Source organism: Coccinella septempunctata, chromosome 7 (genome assembly GCF_907165205.1).
Source record: "Coccinella septempunctata chromosome 7, icCocSept1.1, whole genome shotgun sequence".
Taxonomy (NCBI): domain Eukaryota; kingdom Metazoa; phylum Arthropoda; class Insecta; order Coleoptera; family Coccinellidae; genus Coccinella; species Coccinella septempunctata.
The window spans coordinates 4889740-4915487 of record NC_058195.1 but is presented as its reverse complement, the minus strand read 5'-3'; the positions used below and the strand labels follow the sequence as shown (position 1 = coordinate 4915487).

Below are 25748 nucleotides of genomic sequence, written 5' to 3'. Positions count from 1 at the left end.
CAGATTTTTGAAATTTCGGTACGTAAATATAGGTTTTCGAACAGGCTGAATCTATTGCGAGCAATTTCGAAAGCCTATCTCCCTTCGTTTAGATTTTCATCTTGGAAATGGCAATTTTTCAAAAATCGCAATTTTCAATCTGCGATATCTCCTGATATATTCGTCTGATCCAATTGGGATTTCCAGTTTTATAATCAGCATTGCCAAGGCTTCCACCCTAGTATAAAAACTCGATTTCGAAAATCTGGATTTTTCGGGTCAAAAATGAGCAAGGGGTTAGACCCCCCTAAAATGACCTATTCGTTACTCTGTCTGAAAATCAGAATGTTCTATCACTGTCTTAGGATATGGAGTGCATAGAATTTGTTTCGAAGAATCTAGAAAACCAAACAGTTCATGATGCAATAGAGAATTGCACTCCAGAGAGCTCTTCGAAGTCAACTCGAAAATGAAAAGTGGAAAAAAAAAAAAAAATTATTTTCTCCTAAACAGAGCCAGATATTTGAAATTTCGGTATGTAAATATAGGTTTTCGAACACGCTGAATCTATTGCGAGTATTTTTGAAAGCCTATCTCCCTTCGTTCAGATTTTCATCTCGGAAATGGCAATTTTTGAAAAATCGCAATTTTCAATCTGCCATATCTCCTGTTATATTCGTCTGATCCAATTGGGATTTCCAGTTTTATAATCAGCATTGCCAAGGCTTCCACCCTAGCACAAAAACTCGATTTCGAAAATCTCGATTTTTTGGGTCAAAAATGAGCAAGGGTTTAGACCCCCCTAAAATGACCTATTTGCTACTATGTCTGAAAATCAGGATGTTCTATCACTGTCTTAGGATATGGAGTGCATAGAATTTGTTTCGAAGAATCTAGAAAACCAAACAGTGCATGATTCAATAGAGAATTGCACTCCAGAGAGCTCTTCGAATTCAACTCGAAAATGAAAAGTGGAAAAACAAAAAAAAATTATTTTCTCCTAAATAGAGCCAGATATTTTAAATTTTGGTATGGAAATATAGGTTTTCGAACACGCTGAATCTATTGCGAGTATTTTTGAAAGCCTATATCCCTTCGTTCAGATTTTCATCTTGGAAATGGCAATTTTTCAAAAATCGCAATTTTCAATCTGCCATATCTCCTGTTATATTCGTCTGATCCAATTGGGATTTCCAGTTTTATAATCAGCATTGCCAAGGCTTCCACCCTAACACAAAAACTCGATTTCTAAAATCTCGATTTTTTGGGTCAAAAATGAGCAAGGGGTTAGACCCCCCTAAAATGACCTATTTGCTACTCTGTCGGAAAATCAGGATATTCTATCATTGTCTTAGGATATGGAGTACATAGAATTTGTTCTGAAGATTCTAGAAAACAAAACAGTTGATGATTCAATGGAGAATTGCACCCCAGAGAGCCCTTCGAAGTGAACTTGAAAATGAAAAATGGAAAAACAAAAAAAAATGTTTTTTCGTAAACAGTGACGAAATCGTAAATGTAATAAATCAGAAATATTTTATGGTCGTTTCAGTTTTCAGTCCCCTCACTAGGAGTTACGGCAAAAAAAATGGTTTTTAAGTCATGTTTAAATTAAGTTATAATTTGTACCTAGTTGAAATAAGTTGTAACTTATCTTGTCACAACGACGTTAATTTAATCAAATCCGCTAATAATTTCGAAACCGATCTGTCTAGACGATCTCTCATATATGATTATAGGTCCTGTCAGCGAATTCTGAATGCATGAATATTTTGGGTGTGCCATCATAGATTTCATCCTTTAAATAATCATTACAGATGACGCATTTGTTAGGTCATCCTTTCTGTGCTGATCTGAAAAACTGGAGAGTATCTGGCTTCGTTATTCGGAGATCTGCTGTATAATTTCCAGAAATTACCGTTTCTGGTGGATGAGTCAGACGAGGAAAAATATGGGAAAAACCTTTGATGAATTTCAATTAAGAGCGTTCTTCGAAAGAAATATTCATCGCTATGAGTATTCAACACCATACGTCGAGTTCTTTCTAATGAGCGTTCTGGGTTGACTTGACGTCTGACAGCTAATTTGTGCTCAGTTTCACAGGAAATGAATTTTTGATGAGAAGATCCTTCAGGGTTTTGTTGGAAGTGGTTTCAGACGTCTATGGGCATCTCAAATATGGGTTAAGTGAAGTTTGCAACAATTTTCTGCCAGGGCTTAGCATTTGGGTATCAAGAAACCTCGAAATTTTCGATCTGTTTTTGTGCTTTTGCAATTTTCGCTCAGAAGTGAGCATCTGAAGAAAAATTCTCACTTTTTTTGTAGAAGAAGAAACAACCTTCCAAATGACATCAGGTGGTTCACCCACAATACAAAATTAGGTTATTTTCTTTAACTCTGCTTGAAAAAAATTTACTTGCGACGTCTATATCATTTGTATTCAACGATATAATATACTTTTTTCTATTTATTGAACGATTTCAGGAGCATGTTCGCTGTTCAGCTTCACACGCCGCTTTTGCATGATTGAGAAGTACTCAAAGGCTCTTTAAGGGTAGGTTTAGTCAGAAACCGATCTTGTGCAGGAGTGGTAGATCCTTGGCGTCCACTTCTCGGTCACGTTTCCTGTTTTACGTTTTCACTAGCTCTAACTTTACGTCTAGACATTATTGCAACAACAACAACAAATTATCAGATTTTGAATCAAAGTTGATTGTAAGAACGTAAAACAATCACTGATTTAAAATTCTTAGGAATGCAAACGACAAGAATCGACTCACGAGGAAAAATTGACAAACGAGGAGCGAAATAACATTTGTATACAAGAGAGTAAACATTAGATCTCTCATAAATGAGCATTTGGTACACAAGAATCGACATTTCTTCAACGATAACGATAAACAATAGTAACGTCAATCGAAAAATGCAACGTCTTCATCACGAATCTTTATTCGCTGAGTTTGATTCACTACCGAGGCATTTGCCTCGTTCGCGTTCGTTCTCCAACGAGGACGCAGACTTCAAGCTTGCTTATCACGAGAGGAAATTTTTGTTCGACCCCCCCAACTTCGCAGGCGGTCTGCGGTCTGGAAATTCGAGAACACCTGTCGTTCTTTGTTCAATTCGCCTCGTGGCAAGTTCAAATTTCGTTCTTCGTTCGTTGGAGGCTCTGCGAATTACCATGTGGAGGCGTCGCGCATCAATTTACCGCAAGAAACCAGATGCGCTTCATAATCCACCACCCTTGGTCTATCCACGCAAACTAATGAAATATTTCGATGGGAATCGATCGACAGATGGTGTTGCTTGCAGGGCAGTAAAACAGGTATCGGGATTTAATACCTCCTCGTACACATCACCGTGTCAGACAGTCGCACCCACGCCGTGTACCACCAGTGTACCACGTAATTTGTTTCGAGATGGCTGTGAATTCGCAGATATGCATTTCCAACTGTCTAGTTCTTCTCTTCGTTCTTTCCTAGCCAATACTTGATGGTTTCCTTTCAAATTCCTCTTAAGGACTGACACTGTCGAATAAATCATTTCAGTATAAATTCAATCTTGAGTGAATCCTATTCTGCACAGTTATTCTAATAAATTCAATATTTAGATTGTTCAGTTTGCATCTTGAGTATTGAATTAAATTTCACTAAAAGTGTTTAAAGTGTCAACCATGAGATCTAATGCATACTCTGCACGTTCTAATAAACGACTGCTTTATTCTTCTTGCATGTCTCATTTCCTACACTCAAAATTTCAAAAAGAAGGTTGTACTAGGCCTTGATTCATTGTAACAGAAATTTTTTCTTTATTAAATGCTGCGTTTCTCATCTTCCTACTCTATTATCTTTGCAATATAGGTACAGCTGTCATTCCAAATGCATAGTTTCAATCTTAGAACATACACTGCGCAAAAAAATTGACGCACATTCTGAAAATCTCAATTTAAATGAAAGTTAACTCTACATTGACTTTAAAACTTATTTTTTATGTTCTCTCGGGAAGGTTTTGAACGAAACAAGACACATTAAATGGAAGAAAAATTCAGGATTTCACCGAATCTTATGTGAAAGAAGAGAAATGAACAATTTTCAAAATACTGAAATGCTGATAAGTGATTTGATACTTGGTATTTCCACCCCTTGCGTTAATTACAGCTCGGCAACGACGGTTCATAATCAAAATGAGTGATCTTAAAATGTTCTGATCTAATCCTTTCCAGATTTCTCCGAGTTGGATTCCTAAGGCATTAAGAGTAGCTGGATGATTTTCTGAACTTCTCAGTCTTCTATTGAGGTTGTCCCAAACCTGCTCAATCGGAATGAGATCTAGACTTCTTGCTGGCCATTCCATTCGAGAGACTTCAAGGTAGTCCTGAACGATGCGCGCACGATGGGGTCTTGCATTATCGTCCATAAAAATGGATGGGGCAAATGGCACTACATGCTCTTCAAGAATGTTCCTTATATACTTATCAGCACTCATAGCTCCATTATCAACGACCACTAGGTCTGTGCGAGCAGTCAAAGATATTCCACCCCATACCATAATCGATCCTCCCCCGAAACCAGTAGTATTCAGGAAATTGCACTGAGCATATCTTTCATGTGGACGTCTGTATACAAGGGAACGTCGATCACAATGGTAGAGGCAGAATCTAGACTCATCTGTGAAGAGAAATCTTTCCCAATCGGCCTCTTCCCAATGGATATGCTCTCTCGCAAAATCCAATCGCGCCCTTCGATGGGCTGGGGTAAGAGCTGGGCCTCTTGCCGCGACACGAGGCCCTAAATCATATTCTCTGAGGCGATTCCTCATTGTCTGAGTGCTAATTTGCACCTCATGAGTTTGCTCAAGCTGAATTTGAAGGAGGCGAGCGGTTGCAAACCGTTGTCTCAACGAAGAAACTCTCAAGTAACGTTCTTGAATGGCAATTGTTACCCGTGGTCTACCCTGTCCTGGTCTTCGGACATTCATACCTGTCTCCCTGAATCGCTGCAACTGCAACATCCTGGACACACTTGTATATGAAACTCCAAACCTTTCTGCAATTCTTGTGTATGTCCACCCTTCTTCTCGCAAAACTACCGCTTGGGCACATTCCTCTTTGGTCAAATTGCGTGTTTCGCGTTGCATAGCGAACGAGTATAGAAAATCAAACGAAAGAAAAATAATTGATCACTAGAATTGATCGAGAACAACTGATTTTAATGGAGCCAATACATTCAAAATTTGATAATATCATCTTTTTTTATTCCTGCTGGGAAAAAACATCTGTATTGAAGAAAATCGTTGAAAGTGGATAACATATACATGCATAATTCTGATAAAAATAATTATCATTGAGAACACCTTCAGTTGCAGAATAAATTTGAGATTTCCATAATGTGCGTTAATTTTTTTGCGCAGTGTATATACATGGAATTGCCATTGCAGTGTTACTGACCACTTTCTCAATTGTGACTGGCGACACTAAGCAACTATCTCAATCCAATCTTTAGATAACAACAAATGTTCATTTTCCACTCCATGTAAATTTATGTTACAAGATTTTAAAGAACTTCAGTAGCTAACAAAGGAACCAATCTTATGTGGAGATAGCAAACACGTTCACAACATCTGCCAATTGGATTGATTGAGGTATTAGTTCTTAATTACTCTGCATGAACTCACCATAACAATGAGCTCTGCGTGTACCAGGCATCAGTACCTACTGGAATAGCTAAAAAGTACAAAACTCGTTGTGTACTGTTTTGCCATTGTTCCATGTTTTTGTACCAGTTTGGATTCCTTCATTCCTCAACAGACATAAGAAAATTAACATTTTTCTTTGTCCCATTATGTACCCAATAGGTTTAAACGTTTAAACTCGCGACGGAATGAAAACCATCCGGATAGAAATACCGTCGGCATGCCTTCAACCTTTCCGAAAAATAATCTCGTAAAAATTTCGAAACCCGACAACAATTCAAAACTCCAATTACTCGCATTCCGACGGTGGTCATTGCGATCGTCTATAATTTCGATAACAATGCAAAAATGCGATTTACGTCAGAAATATGAACCGCGAGCTAAGACTGCGAAATTGCCGTCTATTTTGCAACATAATCAGGAACAACCGCATGATTGTTCTTCTCGCGGCGAGGTAATTGTCGCAAAAATGTGGAGATATTCGTTGGGCACTTGTACAACTGTATGAGTGCCAATGATATGAATATATTAATATACGAACAGGCAGGATCTCCCTCTAAACGTGTTTCGGTTAGCATGTTTGAGAATCCGATTACTTACACGCTGCTACTCTCTACTCAATTGCATGTCTCTGTAGTATCTTATTGTCCTCGAATTGAAGCAATTCAAGATTGTTTGACCAGAAACTATCCTACCGGTAGCTTGCTGGATCGAATTATCAATTCAGAAGGCTGTGAAGAAGATATTTCGTCATGCAATTAAAAGTGTCTGCCGATATTGTGCCACGGTTACAGCTCTTGCACTTCCTTTAGTACGAAAGTGGTTCAGCACTTTACTGAATGCACTTTGAGAAACTGTGAGACTGTTAGCGTTGAGTTGAACAACGTCATCTCAGACAAAAAATGCACATCAGATGGTTCCACAAAGTTTCAATTGCAGAAGTCTTGCAGCGCGCGAGTTGTAAAACAATTGAGACACAAGTAACGAGGGCCCGACTCAGATGGAGCGACCACATTCTGAGGATGCAAGATACAAGACTCTCCAAAATAGCTATGTACGCCAAATTCTCAGAGGGAGCTTGGAAACCAGGAAGCCAGGATATACTGCATCAATCCCGATAATCAGTTAATGTCAATCATAACTGGGAACAACTAGCGTTAGACAGATCACATTGGAGGTTTTTGGTATACAGCTACAATGGAGACCAGAGTGTGGAAGGATCTGTAGGTCACGGTTGGGTATCTTCAGTCACAAGAGGGCACACAATCGCAAGTAGCCCTAAGAAATTATAAGTTCGATCGCACCGATAGTTTTGTTTTTGAGTCTTTTTGTAGATTTATTCTCGGTAACGAGATTCAGCAATGAATGAATGTATGTATGATAGAGCCATCCCTTGCATGGAGGGCATAGTCAGGGCAAATTATGAACTTCGTACGTCCATTAAATGAATCCCAATTGCTACCCCTTCAATATATTCAGAAATGCAAAGGTTTTATTGACTTAGTTTTGGGCATCTAATTTCTGTCAAAATGTTGATTGGACAGTCAAAGTTTTATGAAGCTGCTGTGAGTGTTCTGTTCATTCATAAATCAATTTATATATTGTGTAATAAAGAGACCATGATATAGAGATTGGGAAATTTGTAATAAGAGTCGGTGATGGACGGTATGAAAGCAGAAAGTCAGTACGCCACTGCGTTATACATATTATCTACGGTTGACCAGTCCATTGGCGCCACATAATACTGACCTTGCCACAGGCGACACCCATAGACCGTGTAATGTATAATATGTCCGCGTCACAACCACATGAATATCGCTTACTTATAATTATAACACTCACCTTAACTGATAAACGTCGCCGTTTAAAAAAAAAAATTGCGGCCGCCGTTCATTACGACTGGTTCGTGTAAGATCAAAAAACTCGAACGTTTATTGCTATCTATGGATATTTTAGACGGTTGTTGGCCTCTGGGCTTTTCGAAATATTTGGCAATGTCGTGGTATCGGTTCCGTTGTAGATGATCTGGTGGAAAATTTCTATGTAATTGGAATTATCCGTTTCGTAATACACAGGTTTTTTTATGAAGAAATAGACATGGAAACAGTAGCAGTGATATAGAGGAAAAGAAATCATCCAAGATTTTGAACGATTGCACTATAATAGCTTATCCACAGTATGAATTAACTTTAACTTTATTCAGCTTTATTGCCTATAAAGATAAAAAAATTTCTTCTCTGTTATTCCCCAGGGCAAACACAGTACTATTGGGCCATATTGATGACTTCTGACACAGAAGTGAAATAGATAATGGCTCTCAAGGATCTAGGACATGCGAAATGTCAATCATCATCAAAGAATGAAACCTCGTGTTATTGAAAACGATTTTTGAATGACAATGGAATAAGTAGCATCGTTAACAATGACTCACAACAATCAGGAAGTTTCAAAACACACCTTCGTGACCTGTTCATTCCAAAAAAAAAAACATTGTTGGGGAAAACGAGGCAAGCGATTTGTGAATTTTCATTCACAAATTCACAAATCGTTTATTTCTAAACGAATTCAGTCTGAATCATCTTCATGAACAGTTAGTTACGTTAGCATATCCATTTCATGTTGTCAAATATGATAAAAAAGACATTTGCGTGTTCAAAGGTGATGTCCAGATGTTTCTAAAACAATCCGAGCAGAAGGACCAATATTTTTTCTGAATATCTCCAGTTTCCAAAAGATAAGTAATGGCTAAAACAGCTCTGATAGATCTCAAAGTCAAGGTGTACTGAAACCCCCCTTAAATATATAAAAATTAATTTCAAAACTTTGAGAAGTGGCATTATTTTTTCCATATCTATGGTAAAGATTGCTTCTTCAAAGAATAAACCATAAAAACTATCATTTCAAGTGGAATATACTTCAAAGACTTAATTTCTGAGTGATATATCAGCACAATCTGGAATCAATTATTAAAGAAGATTGAATCTTCTTTTTAGTTTTGAATTTAAGGATCGGCAATATTTTAATCACATGATATTTAAATGAAATCGTTCAGTTCAAAATGCATTCACAACACTACGTTTTTTCATATTTTCATGTCCTCTGGCAGAAACAATATAATATGTATAAAATTCAATTTATTTGTATTTACAGATTGAAATATTCATTCGTACATTGAACTGAATTTTACGCGTAAAAAATTAATTTCTACAAACAGTTTCCGATTATACTCATGCAAATTTACCTTCAATTCTGTCGAAATTCGAATCAAAGAGTGTTGAAATAATTTATAACTAGCGTTCATTGCAATACAGGTATTTCTATTACGTGGTTCAATTTTAATCAATAATATTTCATAATGTGGTGAAAAATCTCCATACACTAGAGAAAATCATTACTACTTAAGTTTCTAGGAAATATAATACCTAATGATCTTTTTTCTTTACAGGTCAGTGAACACCTTGATGTCTTGGTTAAAATGGTGAGTTTTATTGTCCAGTATTCCCGAAATATTCAGTTGTTTCTTGTAAGCGTTATCTCTTTTTAATTCTGCTACTGTACTAGTACCTACTAATCCTAATTTTAAATATACAAAGTGACGAAAAAGTCTTCCACCTATCACAGACAAAAAAATGATGTGGAACTGTCATTATCAATCCTATTTCACGATGGTGATATTATTTCGGTGGGTTCATTCATTCACAACCGCACCTTGCAGGTGGGATGAGCAGAATAAATAAAAAATTTCCTCGGTGGGGACCTTCAGAAAGACAAAAACAATCCTTACAAGACGGTCGTGGCTCACACCAGTTGAGACTTGTGGATTCTTGTCGAATTACTGCTTATTGTTTGCATGTTTGCTCATTCGCGATACCCACTGAACGTGAGCCAAGGTCGCTTCTATTTGTTTGAGACTTTTGAGTGTACATCATTTCATGTGAAATAATTTATTGCGTCTTGGGTACTGTTTAATTAATTTTCATGCTATAAATCGAGTTAAATAATGATGTGATGATAGCCGTTCATTAATTATTGTGAAATTGGTTGTTTGTTTTCTTTTCGGCGCTTCTTTTCTCTCACATTGTGAGAGTTTTCTGATTCTTGTAACTTTATGTATGATGCATTGGAGTGAACTCTTATCCATGTAGGTAATTTACCGAAACTACGATCAGCTGCGATCAACTGTGTCACACCCTGTACATAACTAAGCTATTACGGAGATACAAGCAGAAAAAGCGTCTTCAGACGTTCCTGTCCCATATTTTCCACTCAGTTTGGAAGATAGTTGGCAAAAAACCGACCTTGAACTTCTCCGACCTGCTCGCCCCTAAAATTCTCCCCTATATCAGGGTCATCCATCACGACGCTTTCAAATTCCACGGAGAAAACGTCAAAACGCGTCTTAGACGAGGCAAATTATTCAGTTCGGGTGCTAGATCGCGACTTGGCTAGGAAGCTGACATGGTATCATGTCATTGCGCGTGGAGTTCATGACACGAACCCGACTGCTAACTTGGAAAGATGATCCCGTAATTCTGGAAACGATGGGGATGAACGGTTATTCGAAATTAATGATATGGCTACCTGAGAGGGGATTTAGGTACATTCTACTCTGCCCCTGATCGATTTTCGATTTGCTGGAAGTTCATAGGGATGTAAATATCGTAAAATGAAATTTAGATGTACGTTGTATCGCATTTCCGAAATTTAGCAGAACCTGCCTGAGGATGTTTTGCTGGAGACTGATTATACAGTTTCTACGTGAACTGTCATTTCCGATTTTTCATTAAAAATCCAGAAAAAAAGAAGATATAAAGAATTGAATGGAAGTCATGTTGGAGGAATTTCAATGGCAGAGCTTTCTTGTCAATAAGAGGAATTTCTATCTGGTATAGTTTGGAATATAGTGCTGGTGACATCGAATTTGTCACCATTCAACAAGAGATATAGAGGCTGGAGTACCCCAAGGGTCAGTAATTGGGCCACTTCTGTACAAGATATACATTCACGATATTGCGAAGAATCCAAGAACCATGCTAACGCTATATGCTGACGACACAGGCATAGCAACTCGACACCGCAACCCAGAAGTAATATAACAAGAAAAGATTGACGAAACAAATGGCTGTTGCATAAAGTGGAAAGTCAAGCTCAGTGGACTAAAGAGCCAAGCAATATTACTTCAGAAGAGAAGACTCCGACCCACAACGAATCTGGAAGTTGACGGCAAAGAAATCGACTGGAAAAATGAAGCCAAATATTTAGGAATAACTCTAGACAAAGGACTTACTCGTAAAAGTCATATCAAACAAGCAATCGACAAAACGAAAGCAGCGATGAATAGACTCTACCCTCTGATAGGAAGAAGAAGCCACATGTCGAAGGAGACAAAATTGAAGATTATTAAAGCCGTTGATAGGCCTCAACTGACTTATGGATCAGTTGCCAGGAGTTTCGCGGCAAAGAGCCATATCAAAAGAATTCAGGCCACTGAAAACAAGCTGCTGCGATGTGTAATAGATGCACCTTGGTTTGTCAGGAATAGACAGATTTATAGGGACCTAAAATGGGAAACCATAACGGAATTCATGAACAGAAAAGCAGAGAAATTATTTGAAACAGCGAAAAACCATCCTAATCAAGAACTCAGGAGACTAGTGGACTACGACCCAGAGGAAGACAAAAGGAGAATGCGAATTCACCGAAGGAGACCAAGAGATCAATTAAAAAGAGATTAAAATAAGAACAGAAACTTATTGAAAAATCCAATAAAGTGTTATCTAATAGAGGATACACATAAATCCCAGCACGATAGTGTGCGAGAAGAAAAGCGACTAAGAGATGAACGGTTTATAGGCAAATGCCCGGAACCAATATTCAAGAAGCAGTTAAGGGTTTTTAGTGGGTCTCGAGCTCAGGGGAGTGAGAATCCCCACACTTCGTTCGTCTGACTTGCAGATTTTCCCCCTGCTACACCGAAAAAAAAACTGCCACCACCCTGTATAAAAAAATGTATGGGTTAAATTTCGATGTATTTCATGCCACCACTGACCACTGCGAGCTTCTAATTGATAAATAATCCGAAATAAACATTGGAATTTCCCCGCAGATACTTTATAAAATGAGTTGATGCACCGCATTTATGGCGCAGTATAACATCCGGTTTCCACGTTTCGGTGGTTTATTTGTTCCCGCACATTATCTCAATACTGGACAGTGCATTCCCTAACATATGTCGAGATATACGACCTCATTTCAGGATGCAGGTCACCAACAAACAGACCACTGCTGGAGCTGTTGCTTTCTCGCATGAATACGTTTGGTGGATATTGTCCAAGTCTGAAGCTTTCGTAGATTTTGTGGAGGAAACAACACGAATATTCCCAACAGTCTTATAAAAAGGTTATTGTGATGGTAGTTTAATGTCTGAATTATAATGCAATGAAAGTTTTAACTGCATGCAGACAGGAATTGAATTCCGTTAGTACCACCCAGAGCTGGGTAGCTCAGTTGGAAGAGTACCTGATCAGTAATCAGGGGGTCGCAGGTTCGAATCCTGCTCTGGGTGGTACTTTTTTCAGAATTCAATTCCACTCTGCATGCCGTTAAATTTTCCATTTCATAAAGGTTTTCATTGAAGAAGAAAATTTGAGATTTACTTGAGAGTGTCAGATTAATATAAGGGGAGATACCTTGGATCCTGTAGAATACCTCTACCAAAAATTAGACCTGTATATAAAGCGAATTGTCTAGGACAGCCTGTCAGAAGATAAAAAAAATAAATCACATTTTAACCAAAATAAACTACCTATTGATTCTGTGGCCATTTAATCACACCAACAACCACAAAATATCCCTATTTTCAATATTTCGTTGTTGCAGGACCAGATTCAATTTGCTCGAATAAAACCCACAACAAACGAATAGGCCAGTGGAAAACGAAATCGCCATGAATTATTTTCATCACGTTTTGATGTGCCGTCAGCATGTGCAGAATATCGAGTGGATTTTGCGTTTGGACATTGTGCCTACTAGGATACGAAAACAATAATAGAATCAACCCTACTCGAATTAAATCTCTGTTCGATGCTGTTTAATCAAGATTATTTTGTGGCTTCAGTGGAAGCCTCAAAAAAACGACACGCAGGAAGTAGATTAAGTTTATGGCTTCTTCAATCTCTTTAGTGGAACCCGCGCACAAAAAATCAAAGCGATAAGGCCAAAAACGAATTTTACATCACATGGCATCGTTGAAGTATACTATAAAAGCAATAACAACAAGTTCTTCGTGGTTTTTTTCGATTCTTACTCTACTTTGAAGATTTGTTTTATGGTTCTACCACTATAACTCTCCAGTATTAGGAGTTTGAGTATATCTACCTCAGAATCAAAAATAATTTGAAAAACCGATAATTATCCAAATCTTCTCCTACCTAACAAGATTGCACGCTGAACTTCGAGAAGAATTCAAACTCGTTGAAGTTTCTCAGCGTAAAAATTACAATTTTTAATGGAGATAAACTGTTCGCAAGTATCTTCAGATCGTCCAACTTTTCCAATCGCAAAAATTAAATTGATAACTACCCTATTTCGAACTTCTGTGCCGGCATTAAGCCATCTAAAAATACTAACCGGATATGACGCAATGCATTGGAGGACTCCATGATGAAGAAAAGAGAAGATATAACTAACTACTTTTTAATTGAATTAGTTTTTGGTACAAGGTCCTTCGTTAACGTTGGCGCTCTGCAGAAATGACAAATTTTATCGGAGTCTGGATGAAAATCGAGATTTTTGTCGGTTGATTATGGGAAATGAGCTTTGTGTGAGTTCATTTGTTGATGTCATGGTTCATAAGAGTTCCGTAATGTTGATAGTCAGGATTTATTGTTCGCAGTTAACTCAATATGTATCGTTCGAGCGGAGTGGACTTTTATCGTTATAAAAGATTTTTATATGCCGCCATTTGTGCCACAACATGTCGCCAACTTTTCTGTTGGCGACATGTTACATACATCAGTTTATCAGCTGACAGTTGGATTTTAGTAAATCATTTCCATTCTTCGCCAATATTTAATCTTCAATAGACTGATTCTGAATTTTTATTATGAATATCATAGAAAAAACCTATTGAATATGACAGAAAATCGAGAAGTCTTTTCGCACATCTGAATTTGAATGGGTTTAGCTGTCTTTCATTAATTCAGGTTTGAAACTGATCGGCATTCATGAACCGAAACACTCAGATTTCATCTTTTTAAGAATTTTTCGAAGATCAGCTTTAGAGTCGTTTATCTGTCAATAAAAGTAACCGTAGATGGAAATGTGATACATATTCTGAAAGAGCAACTCTTCTTGTAATTAACCTGAGAGTTTCATCCATCTCGGTGCAACCGTTCGGTCTTGATGAATTTTTAACTGAACCCATTTTTTTCAGGATTTAACGAAGGTTAGCGTTCGAGTCGTTTATCTTCCAATAAAAGTAACCGTAGATGGAAATGTGATACATATTCTGAAAGAGCAACTCTTCTAGTTGTAAAACTCGAAATTTCATTAGCCTCGGTGCAACCGTTAGGTTTTGACAAGTTTTTAACTGACCACCCGCTGAAACCGCCCTTGTGGAAATTCCGAAATGAATATGGTTTGCTTTGTGCTCGTTTTCTCTTATGAGGAATAATAAACCAAAGCAAAAGCCAACAGTGGAGAATGCTAGCGAATATCTTCCATTTAAATAAATACATGTTTCCATAATTTGAAATTTTAACATAAGTATTTATGAAGTCGAATATGGAATGTTACAACAGATAAAGGGAAAATAATCGTTCTATATATCACTTTGGCATTCTCGGTTTGCCCGTTGATGAAACTTCTACGCACGAAAGGATTCCAGAGTTTGCAAATTTGAAGGCAATAGTTCTGCATGGCCTACGAGCAAAGTCCTACCCTTACAATTCGCAATTTTCTTTCATAATACTAGGATATATTGAAGAATTTTTAGCCTACTATAGAACCAAACAAAGTTTCAATGTCAAAATATTTTATTGCTTAACATATTCTCCTCTTAATTGGATACATTTATTACAGGGAACCTGCAACATCTCTAGACATGTTTCTTCTTGCTCTGCAAACCAGACCTCCACATCTTTTATTAACTCCTCGTTGGAAGAAAACTTACGATCTTTTTAAACTTTTTTCAGTTTAGGAAAGAGATGATAGTCGGATGGAGCCAAATCTGGTGAATAAGGAGGGTGTTTTAGTAATTCAAACCCTAAATCAAGAATTTTTTGCATGGCAACATGAGATTTGTGTTCAGGGGCGTTGTCCTGCAAAACAAAACATTTTTGGATAGCTTTCCGCGTCTTTTCTCTTTAATTTTTCCGTAGAGTGGTCAGTAATATCGAATAGTAATCTCCGGTTATTGTTCTTTCCTTATCCAAAAAATTAATCATGATTACAATCCCAAAAAACTGAACTTTTCCAGCAGATTTTTGGACACAAAACTTCTTAGGTCTTCAAGAAGCAGAGTGTCGCCATTCCATCGATTGTTGCTTTGTTTCTGGATCGTAGAAATGTACCCAAGTCTCATCCTTAGTAACAATTTGGTTCAAGAAGTCTTCATCGTTTTCAAATTGAGCACAGATCGAACGCCATGCTTCTACCCTTGCACGCTTTTGGTCAACATTCAAACATTTGGGATCCATTTTGCAGCAATTTTTCTCAAGTCCAAATTGACGTGAACTACATGATGAACGCGTTCGTATGAAATATTCAGTGCTTCAGATATATTGTTTTAGCCAAATTCGACGGTCTGATAAAATCAGGTCATGAACTGCATCGATATTTTCGGGGACTGACACAGAAACTGGCCTTCCCGATTGGTCATCATCTTTAATGGAAAATTTACCTCTTTTGAAGCTTGCAGTCCAATTTTTCACGGTCTCATACAAAGCACATTGATCACCAAGGGTATCAAGCATATCTTCGTAAATCTGCTTACCTCTTAACCCTTTTAAATACAGGTACTTGATGATGGCTCGATACTCCAATTTTTCTATTTTCACAATTTCAGTTGACATCTTCTTTCTCTTAATTAATTGCTTAATTTTGGTGTACTTTTTGACCTCAAACTTCACACTGACACTTCGAATGAGTTATGGTTCGTTGCTGTGGTAACGCAATATTTATTTTATGCATGGAACTGGTCTAGGCTAACTAGATATCAATACATCCTCGTATGGTTGAAATATTGATTCAACTCTGTCAAGTGTGAAGAGAGTAACTCTCAATGCAACATTTTGATCATTATCGAGTCTGTCTACAAAATGTTTAATTTATGACATGTAACCCCTTTGTCCTTTCGAAGTATCGAATCATTGTGCGAATATCAGTTCGTGACCATCCAAATCTAGCTAGATCAGCTGCAAATTTCCAACAAATTCGTTCCTTCCACCATCAAACCTTGTCCACTCCTTATCTCAATGTCGGAAGTACATCGAGCAGTAACGAGCTTCTTAGAAAACCCGCTTTAAATTTCAAAACACGCGTCTCTGGTATCTGATCGCGGAAGAAACCAGCATTTCGAGTTTCCAGTTCAAATCTGAAGATCAACACCCGACTCAATAATCGTAAATCCGTCCACCGTTGACGTTGAATTTGTTGAGCTTGCCAGGCGGCAGGCGCCAGATCCAGACCCTTATCGTCCATGTTTTCATAATAACTTTAGGTTTTTTTTTTCGAGACAACGATTTGCAGAATGCACCGCCGGCGAATTGCTTGCTGTGCGATAAACTCAGGATTTCCTTGGTCCTCAGCCCGAAATGTGGGAGATAGTACTGCGGAGACCATCCTGCAGCCAATCCAATCTTTGTACATACATTGAAATGTACAGGGTATCCCAAATTGCTCGATATTGGCTGTGTCTGGTAGGTGAAAACGTTGAGAGGAATCCTGGGCTCGATTTTCGTTGAAAGTCCTTGGGTAGATAACGTTTCACACGATATCTTCATAGAATAATCGGTTAACGTCCAGTTAATCCAAGGAAAATCCGTTAGAATTTAATGCTCCATTAAAATTTTAATGGAGGGCCTTAAATCTTGATGTTACTGCAACTGGACCTGAATCTACATCACACATCTGTAATGTGTTATGTTTTAGGGTTTATTCTGTGGATCTTTGTAACAGAGTTGCCAAAGTACTGAATTTCTCGAATTTCACAGGTATTCCTGATTTTGTAATATGAAATTACTAGAAAACAGCGCATTCTACTAGAAAATATGAAGAATACTTCAATTTTGGAAAGTGGTTTGTTATTTTTTGGTGTTAAATGGCCATAATTAAGAATCTGGGAAAATTTCAGTGGAATTTTGTGTTCAGAGAAGATTCAACACATAAATGAAAAAATATATTCCGAAAATCATTCATCGTTCGTGAGATATGACTCAAAATAACACTTTTTTAAGGATTTTCAACAGCCTTTATATTGTCATCGATCTGAATTGAAAAAATGGTACGTGAAAGAAAAGAGTTTCAGTTATACAGGGTGAATCTTTGACTCGTATAAATATTTCAATAGTAAATTCTTGAGGTCAAAAGAAACACTTTCTTTCCATACCATTTTTTCCGATTCGGCCCTGATAAAAACCCCCTAGAAAAACAAAATTAACTTCAGAATCATTAGCTAAATCTGTGACAATACACATTTGTGGATCTTTTAAACAGAGTGGTATTCAGCCAAAGTATCCAATTCTCAAATTTCACAGATTCTTTTGGATTTTTGAACATCAAATGACTCGAAAACTGTGCATTTTACGAGAAAATATGAAGAATACATTCAAATATTCATTAGATAGCGTCCAAAACTTAGTTTTAAGAGTTGAGTTCTTTGAATTTTTGGTATTTTTATTGTACGTAATGTTCATAATGAAAAAACTGGAAGACGTGGGTGATATCTTGTATTCGAAAAAAATTCATCGAATAAATGAAACCGTTTGTGAGATAGAACTGAAAATAAATTTTTTTATGGTTTTTCAAGAGCCTGTATCTTTTGAACCGAGCCGATTCGGAAAAAATGGAAAAGATAAAAGTGTTTCACCTAACCTCGAGAATCTACTGTCAAAATATTTGACCGAGTCAAAAGCTGTATGGAGGAGAAGTTATTGCACTTAGCCAACACATCAAATAAGTCATCGAATTAAGAGTTTTGCACCTTTTCTGCAAGGAAACCACAAATTAATTCAATAACCTCAGCTTTTGAGCAGTTAATTTTCTAAAGAACCTCAGACAACGTTCACTACAAAGAATAAAAACTACGCGTTGCCAATCATCCAACGCAATAGCAAAAATCGCATAATTCTAAATGATGGAAAAGCTGTGGATATCCAGAGTGTATTTTTATCTTCGGCAGACAACATAAATTTACTAGGGAGTGTGCGACTCAAGTTTGAGCGTGGGCTTTGTGATACCACGTGCTGTATTTTAAAATCGCGACAGTCGAATTTTTGACATCTCAAAGCAAACTGGTTGAGTTTGCTCGATTCTGCAAGTTTGAAGAAAAAACCTATTTCTTCCATATAAGTGAATGTAGTTTCTGAATGCCTATTCACACGGTACTTTATTGTATTTATAAATACAATTAAGGAAGAAGAATAGAAGCATTCAAATTGAATCATAACAACTAAACATTTAAACAATCCCAAATTACCTGAAGATGAGAAAGTTTACCGAAACGTGGGCAGGTTCAATTCAAATTGCAATCTATTCCATCGAGTTAATAGTTAATGTACAAGTATAATCGATTCGAACCGAAGAAACCTTATATTCAAGCAACGTTTTTGTTATTTATACAATGAACTGAAAGACGATACCAGCGAATAGGTACCTACGTTTTGTTTGCATACTGCATTACCTGTTCTTGGCGCCCATTTGGCCCATTTGATAACTCCCAAGTCGCATAGCAGCAGGTCGAACACCATGACTTTGCAACTACCGTAAAGTCGAGAGTAGCTCGGAAAAGAATGTCCCTCTGCTAGACGAATTCACCATGGTCTGACAACATCGCTACCATACCATCAGCGTTAAAAATCGTGGAACAGCTGGAGGAAGCGGCTGAAATTTAATGGAATCATGAGGTGGTGAAACTACCACGAATCAATTTCGGTACAGAGTGGGTGATATACAAGGTGTTCCTAAATTCGAGGTACGAGGATGTATTGATATCTAGTTAGCCTAGACCAGTTCCTCGCATAAAAAAATGTTGCGTTTCCAAAACAAAGAACAAGAAACTCATTAGAAGTGTCAGTATGAAGTTTGAGGTCAAAATAGTAAACCAGAGTTACGCAATAAATCAAAAGAAAGAAGATGTCCCCGAAATTGTGAAAATCGAAAAATTGCAGAATCGAGCCATCATCAAGTACCCACCTGTATTTAAAAGGGTTAAGAGGTAAAGAGATTTACGAAGATATGCTCAATACCCTTGGTGATCAATGTCCTTCTTATGCGACCGTGAAAAACTGGACTGCAAGCTTCAAAAGAGGTAAATTTTCCATTGAAGATGATGACCAATCGGGAAGGCCAGTTTCTGTGTCAGTCTCCGAAAATATCGATGAAGTTGATGACATGATTTTATCAGACCGTCGAATTGGGCTAAAACGGATATCTGAAGCACTGAATATTTCATACGAACGCGTCTATCATATAGTTCACGTCAATTTGGACATGAGAAAAATTGCTGCAAAATGGATCCCCAAATGTTTGAATGTTGACCAAAACCGTGCAAGGGTAGAAGCATCGCGTTCGATCTGTGCTCGATTTGAAAACGATGTAGACTTCTTAAACCGAATTGTTACTATAGATGAGACTTGTGTACATTTCTACGATCCAGAAACAAAGCAAGAATCGATGGAATGGCGACACTCTGGTTCTCCAAGACCTAAGAAGTTTCGTGACCAAAAATCTGCTGGAAAAGTTCTTGCTTCAGTTTTTTGGGATTGCCATGGAGTGCTCACGATTGATTTTTTGAATAAGTGTAGAACAATAACCGGAGATTACTATTCGGCATTACTGACCACTCTAAGGGAAAAAATTAAAGAGGAAAGACGTGGAAAGCTACCCAAAGGTGTTTTGTTTTTGCAGGACAACGCCCCTGCACACAAATCTCATGTTGCCATGCGAAAAGCTCGTGATTTAGGGTTTGAATTACTAGAACACTCCCCTTATTCACCAGATTTGGCTCCATCAGACTATCATCTCTTTCCTCAACCGAAAAAAGTTCAAAAGGTCGTTAATTTTCTTCCAATGAGGAGGTGATAAAAGCTGTGGAGATCTGGCTTGCAGAGCAAGAAGAAACATTTCTTTTGAAAGGTCCAGAGACGTTGCAGGTTCGCTGTGATAAATGTATCCAATTAAAAGGAGAATATGTTGAGTAATAAAACATTTTGGCATTGAAATTTTGTTTGGTTCTATAGTAGGCTAAGACTTTTTCAATTTATCATCGTAACTACAAACGAAAAGGGGAGATTTCTTGAGTAATTTTAAGAGCTGTAGAGGGCGCTGATGACGGGCGACCTTTGGGTCGCAGTGAAATGTAACCCTTTTACTAAAGTATAAATTATAAGAGAAAATTGAATAAAACAGGAAAGAATAAAAAGGACCATATTTCATTCTGTAAATGTTCTCGTGCTAATCTTTTTCTCGTCCCATTTATTATTTTGATGTCTAAAAGAATTTAATGAATTATATTTTATAGTTTTGAGGCGAATCTATTTCAATGGGATGCTGCGTACTTGATTTGTGAATAAAATTGAAATTGGGAATATACCTAAAAGGGAATCTTCTGGCATAATAACAGGCGGCGTCCCTGTTATGTTACCAAACTAGTCGAAACAGGTTGGAAAACATCAACGGTCGTCAACCCGTCACTATCTTCTCAAATTGGTGACCGAACAAGATAAAACGCAGATGGAAAAAAGCATTTCACGAACCGCTGTCAGGTATTTCCAACCAAATCGCACCTTGTTTTTCCGAGTTCATTGAGAGGTTCATTCTCTCCCTCCAGCTGGCATCTTACTACGTCTGGATAGACGCGGCAACAGCGCATCCGTGCGCGCTTCACGCGTTTCAAAATGCGGACGAGATTAGTCGTTCGAATACAGCGTGCCGACCAAGTGCGCGTTCGTCGAGTGCAGCAGGCCTAGCGTAGTGTTCGATAAAGTTAATTTCATACGTTGGCCGTTTTACGAAGTTAACGTTGTAGTACTTATCGTCCAGTGGAAAGTTTTGGCAGTTCAACATGTGAATTCGTTCGGTTCCTATCTCTACAGTTTTCTATTCTGTGTTTTGTTTTCTTTTTTTTTTGTTGACTGACTCTCCGAAGGATTTCACTGTTTTTTTATGGTTTGTATGCAGAGTAAACGCTTACACTTGAAAAAAAATGCTTACAAATCACTGGTGGTGCTGAAATAACGTCGATCTGGATGGATTCCATGTTGCAATTCAAAATAGCGCATTGTTTTCGACCTTGGCATTTGAATCTTCCAATTCGTAGCTGCGTCTTGAAGGGATACGCTTCCCCGAAGGACCAAATTGACCTGTTTGAAATTTGCTTGTGGTTGTCATATATGTTTGGTACCAATAAAACTCTCAACTTTCTCCAATTTGATGTTGTTATTGATTCTCGAAATTCGCACGAACGATGAACTCTTCGAATTTGAAGAATTCGTTAGTAACGCGCCACTAAGTTTAAGTCTGGACTGGTCTGCAGGACTGCGGGCATCGTTCGGATAGATCATGGCAAACTGTCAGCGGGAATAAATAGGAACGCAGCCAACTTGACCAGAAATATTGCTTGGAGATGACTGGGTGCCCGATTTCGGTTCAACACTTGGCCGAAGTTAGGTCGTGAATCGCTGTTTTTCGTGCCATTGAGGTTGCACGTACTTACACAACGTTGCACGTGATTAAGGAATTTGGAATTCATTCGTTTCTAGGATCACGTTGCGTCAGACGTACCAAAAGTATTAGTAATTAGTTGTTGGCGACTGCGAACCAACTGACGACAGATAGAGGAAGTTTTCAACAGGAGAAACGAAAGGCACAGCATTCGTACAAGTATGGAAGAAATGATCTGTATGAAGACACATACTTACCTGCTTAATAAGCAAAGAAATCTAACATTCAGTATGGATCACGTTCATCAACATTCATCGAATCGATTGACTGCAGCAGAAAGTCAATAGCTTAGTCTCAAAACAAACCAAGTTTACAATGAAAACGTAGAATTTTCCCCTTGAAACCTTACGTGTTAGTACACCTTCAAAGATTATTGTGGACACTTGTGCTGTTATTGCATCACCCTACGGAAGGTTGAAGCAGAAGATTCAATATTTATGGATTCTCCAGTACCATTATATGGAATAGTGAATGAAATGTGAAGTTTTAATGATATGCTGATGACTTCATCGGATGTTCCTTTGTTGATTTTATGGTACAATGGATTCTAGCCAGGATATCAGTTTAACTGATCCTTTTTGTATATTTATCTATGTAATCCAGTTGAAATCAATCTCTGCTGGATGGAAAGTATTTTAGGTTTTTGAGCAATAAGCTTGAAAGTCATTTATGGGTTTAAGGATCTCTTCCTACTTCCACTGAATCCACAAATCAGTTTCCTTCTCACATCACAATACCAGAGGAATCACGGAAAAGAAGCTCTCTTCAAAATTGTGTTGAACTGAAGGCATCGTTTTGGCAAACACCTGAACCATGCTCGATAAATCCATTGCTTTCACCTGATCTTAAATCCTGTGAAATTTCGATGTGGAATTCAACGAACGAAATCAAAATTGAACCAATTTCTTCTTCTTGGAATTCATTAATTCTCTCAATGAGTCATTTCAAGTGTCACGAATGTTTCACGACGTGTCGCAATACCATCGCCAGCTATCACCATCTGTAACAGAGTCTTCCTTATAAATATATCTGCAGACGCATAAAACGGTCTACACGTCTGAGACCTACTTCACTTCGGGATTCGAGAAACGAGCCATAGGGAAAATATACTCAACTATACAAGGGCATACTTACATCGAAACCCATCCGATAGCATCCAGTTGCATCTCAGAATGGCCCATTTGTTTCGACGTGACACGTGACTCTCAAAAATTGCTGGAAGTGGCGAAGAGAGCGGAAGGAATATATGATGCAGAAGGTTCAGTTTGGCATTGTTGGTTCGGAGAGAGTAATGGGTAGCGATAAAGCCAAATGAGTGTTCGCGATATTATGTTGAAGAATTGGGTTCCTTCCAGATATTTGGAGCGAATGTGTGGTCATCATTTCCTCAAGAATCCCATTCCTGTCTTTGAAATGTTTTGACATGATGCAGTAGAACACCAGACTTCATGAAATAGCAAATTTGTGATCTTTTTTTGAAGAATCGGACATTATTGGTTAGGTTCAGACATGAAGATTCTGGATGCGTGTAGGCAATTGGGAAAGACATAAAAGTAGGATTCTTTCATTGTCCTAAATGATGAATGGACCAATGTAGAATTTTGAAACCAACAGAGTAAAACTCCAAACAATTTGGGATCCTGAAATGACGACAAGAAGTCGATAATAAAATATTATTCCAAAAATCTTTTGGAAGCTAACAAGAACCAAAATATTCGTTAGCATCAATGAACTGATATGGAGTCAATAATTAGAATCTCATATTCCTACGATGAACATAATGAGGAATGATCTTTCAACCGTATGAGATGATCAGATGGAAAATTTTGCGATAATAGAATCACAGGAAATTTAAGTAATAACCGGATATTTCCTCATATACGTTTCAGATAAATGCACGTACTAGTTCCAGATTGCTTCAAATGCAGTAAATACAGTGTGTCACGTTGTGGCGTGTTTTGAAATGAACAAAACATTGTACTCCAAATTGCAATAAGAAATACGCAAATACTAATAGTAGAGCCCAATAGACCCAGACTGGATTTAGGGCTATAAAAATTATTCCAACTAAACAATTTGCGAGAAATAATAAATACCAGTGTAGTTTTCTCGGTCAAATAATAACAATAATAATTGTTATTAGGAATCTGCTTTGAATCCGTCACTTTTGAATATTCATATTACAAAACCGGCGTTTTCCTTATCTAGTGTAAATGAGAAAGTAAAATCAGGATTTTCTCTGAATCAGCGGTATACCTAGAAATAAATTTCCCCAACAGGACCTCTTATCAAACCATTGTTTTCTTATCTACAGCTAGAAATTTTTTATCTGCGCGGAAACTTCAATATATCTTCGAAGATTATCGACAGATAATGAATAACAACAAATATCGAGCCCTCTTGGCTATGTTTTGACTCGGTATGTCGATTGTAGTAAGTTTACATAAGTAAAAGCTATTGTTACAAGATTGAAATCTCATAAGTACACAATAAAATCGATTGCGAGGTGTCTGATACGCAGAACTGTTATGGTAAGAGCTTGAAGTGTGAATTCAGTGATCGTAGTTCATATTCAACATTTAAATTTTGCAGAGATACCCTATTCATTTCACTGATAACTGAACATTTGTGCTTCTCATCCAAAAATCTGAAAATATCAGATGAAACGTAGGTTTTCCATTTGAAAAAATCATTTTCTTGCTATTTCTGCATCGAATGATACCCTGTATATCACAAACCTAGTTTTTGTCACACGAAACTCATCCCTAGGATCTCATCGACCGAATATGAGCTTCCTAAAATATGAAATGCATTTTCCTCGGCCTTTCTATGCCTATTTCATTGGATCCCTGTTTTCGGCAATTTTTTTGTGGAATGTCAGAATTCAGGAAGTTCTAGTTCTTCTTGAGGCTGCTGTACATGCATTAATATCGTTTTTTTCGTTTTAAAGTTTCCATACTTTATTCCAAGCCTGTATACATTCGGCCAACAGTTCTACGAAGACGTTAATCTGGAGGCCTTCTCCTTTGATCGCATTCCAATGTTCATTTTTCTTCTGATCGGGCAGTTTTATTGTAAACACGTTGCTGTTCCTCGGAATCGTAAAATCGAAACAAGAAATAAACACATAAACGAAAATTGATCTTTTCGGCGAATTCCGCAAACGAAACTATCTCGATAATTTCGAAATCTGCACAGTGGGTCGCTATCATTAGGCATTTATTATACGAGTGAGTTCGAAAAACTCCAAAAAAAAAACGGGGAATTATTCATGAATGGCCACTTTATTCGCGCTTCTAAATAGGGACCCTGGCTTTTTTCCAACTTGGTATCGATTCATTAGAGGAGATGCACGAGGTTCCTGAGAATGCTCTTTGTTTCGCAATTTGGTCGCAGACGTTTCAAATTAACCTGCAGCTGTCGGGGTGTCCATCTGTCTCAATTTCTGATGGAGATTTACACCTCCGGCTACATATGCTACCCCAGACTGGGTCCTTGAAGAACACCTGGTTTTTCACCAGCACTTCAGGACTGTTGATCATTCTTGTTTATTCCTGAAGATGTTACTCACTTTCTCATTATTCATTTCAATGTCAAACATTCAACCTATAGATGAAATAGTTTATCTTCCCCCTTAAAATGAGTACTTTACTAAGCGTAGTTTAAAGTTAATGGACGCTTAATTTTATTGTCAGTTGCACGACTGCGGCTTAACAGATTCTTAAGTAAGGGGCCCTTAAGTTTTTATATCTAGTGATATTTCAGTTTTTTATTTTGGTGCAACTTCATTCTAGTCCAATAAAGCCTTTTCATTGGTTGACCGGTTGCCGATGATCGTTGTCATTTCATTAACCTAACTTTATTTTCCTGTCAGTCAGTGTCAAGTAAACTATTATATTATTATCAAAGAGTGACAACTTTTTGTTGCTGAATTAGCATTATTATTGATAATGAAATGGATTGTCAAATAAAAGGTACTCGACGTTATTAGAAAAACCACAGCAGTTTTGCAGCCAGTTTATCAGTTCAACAAATTATTTTGGGTTAGAATCCCGCCCTTGAATACCTAAGTGGTCATTACAGGAGTGCTTAAATTTGAGGCTAGCTTTAGCCATTTAAATGTCACTTAACAGTTT

General features: G+C 37.6%; 1 protein-coding gene and 1 non-coding gene across 5 annotated transcripts in view; both read left to right on the top strand.

Annotated features, from left to right (window-relative positions):
• Nucleotides 1-25748, top strand: part of LOC123316289 (dual 3',5'-cyclic-AMP and -GMP phosphodiesterase 11) — a 131678-nt gene that overhangs the window by 45258 nt on the left and 60672 nt on the right. The window contains exon 1 of one of the 4 annotated variants that reach the window (XM_044902284.1): nucleotides 20791-21057. The exons of the other annotated variants lie outside the window; for them this stretch is intronic. The gene's annotated coding sequence lies outside the window, so the exon portion shown is untranslated. Of the gene's footprint in view, nucleotides 1-20790; nucleotides 21058-25748 lie in introns of those variants that run through there. 4 annotated transcript variants of the gene reach the window in all.
• Nucleotides 12157-12235, top strand: Trnat-agu. The gene has a single exon. It is a non-coding gene; the product is annotated as a tRNA-Thr (tRNA).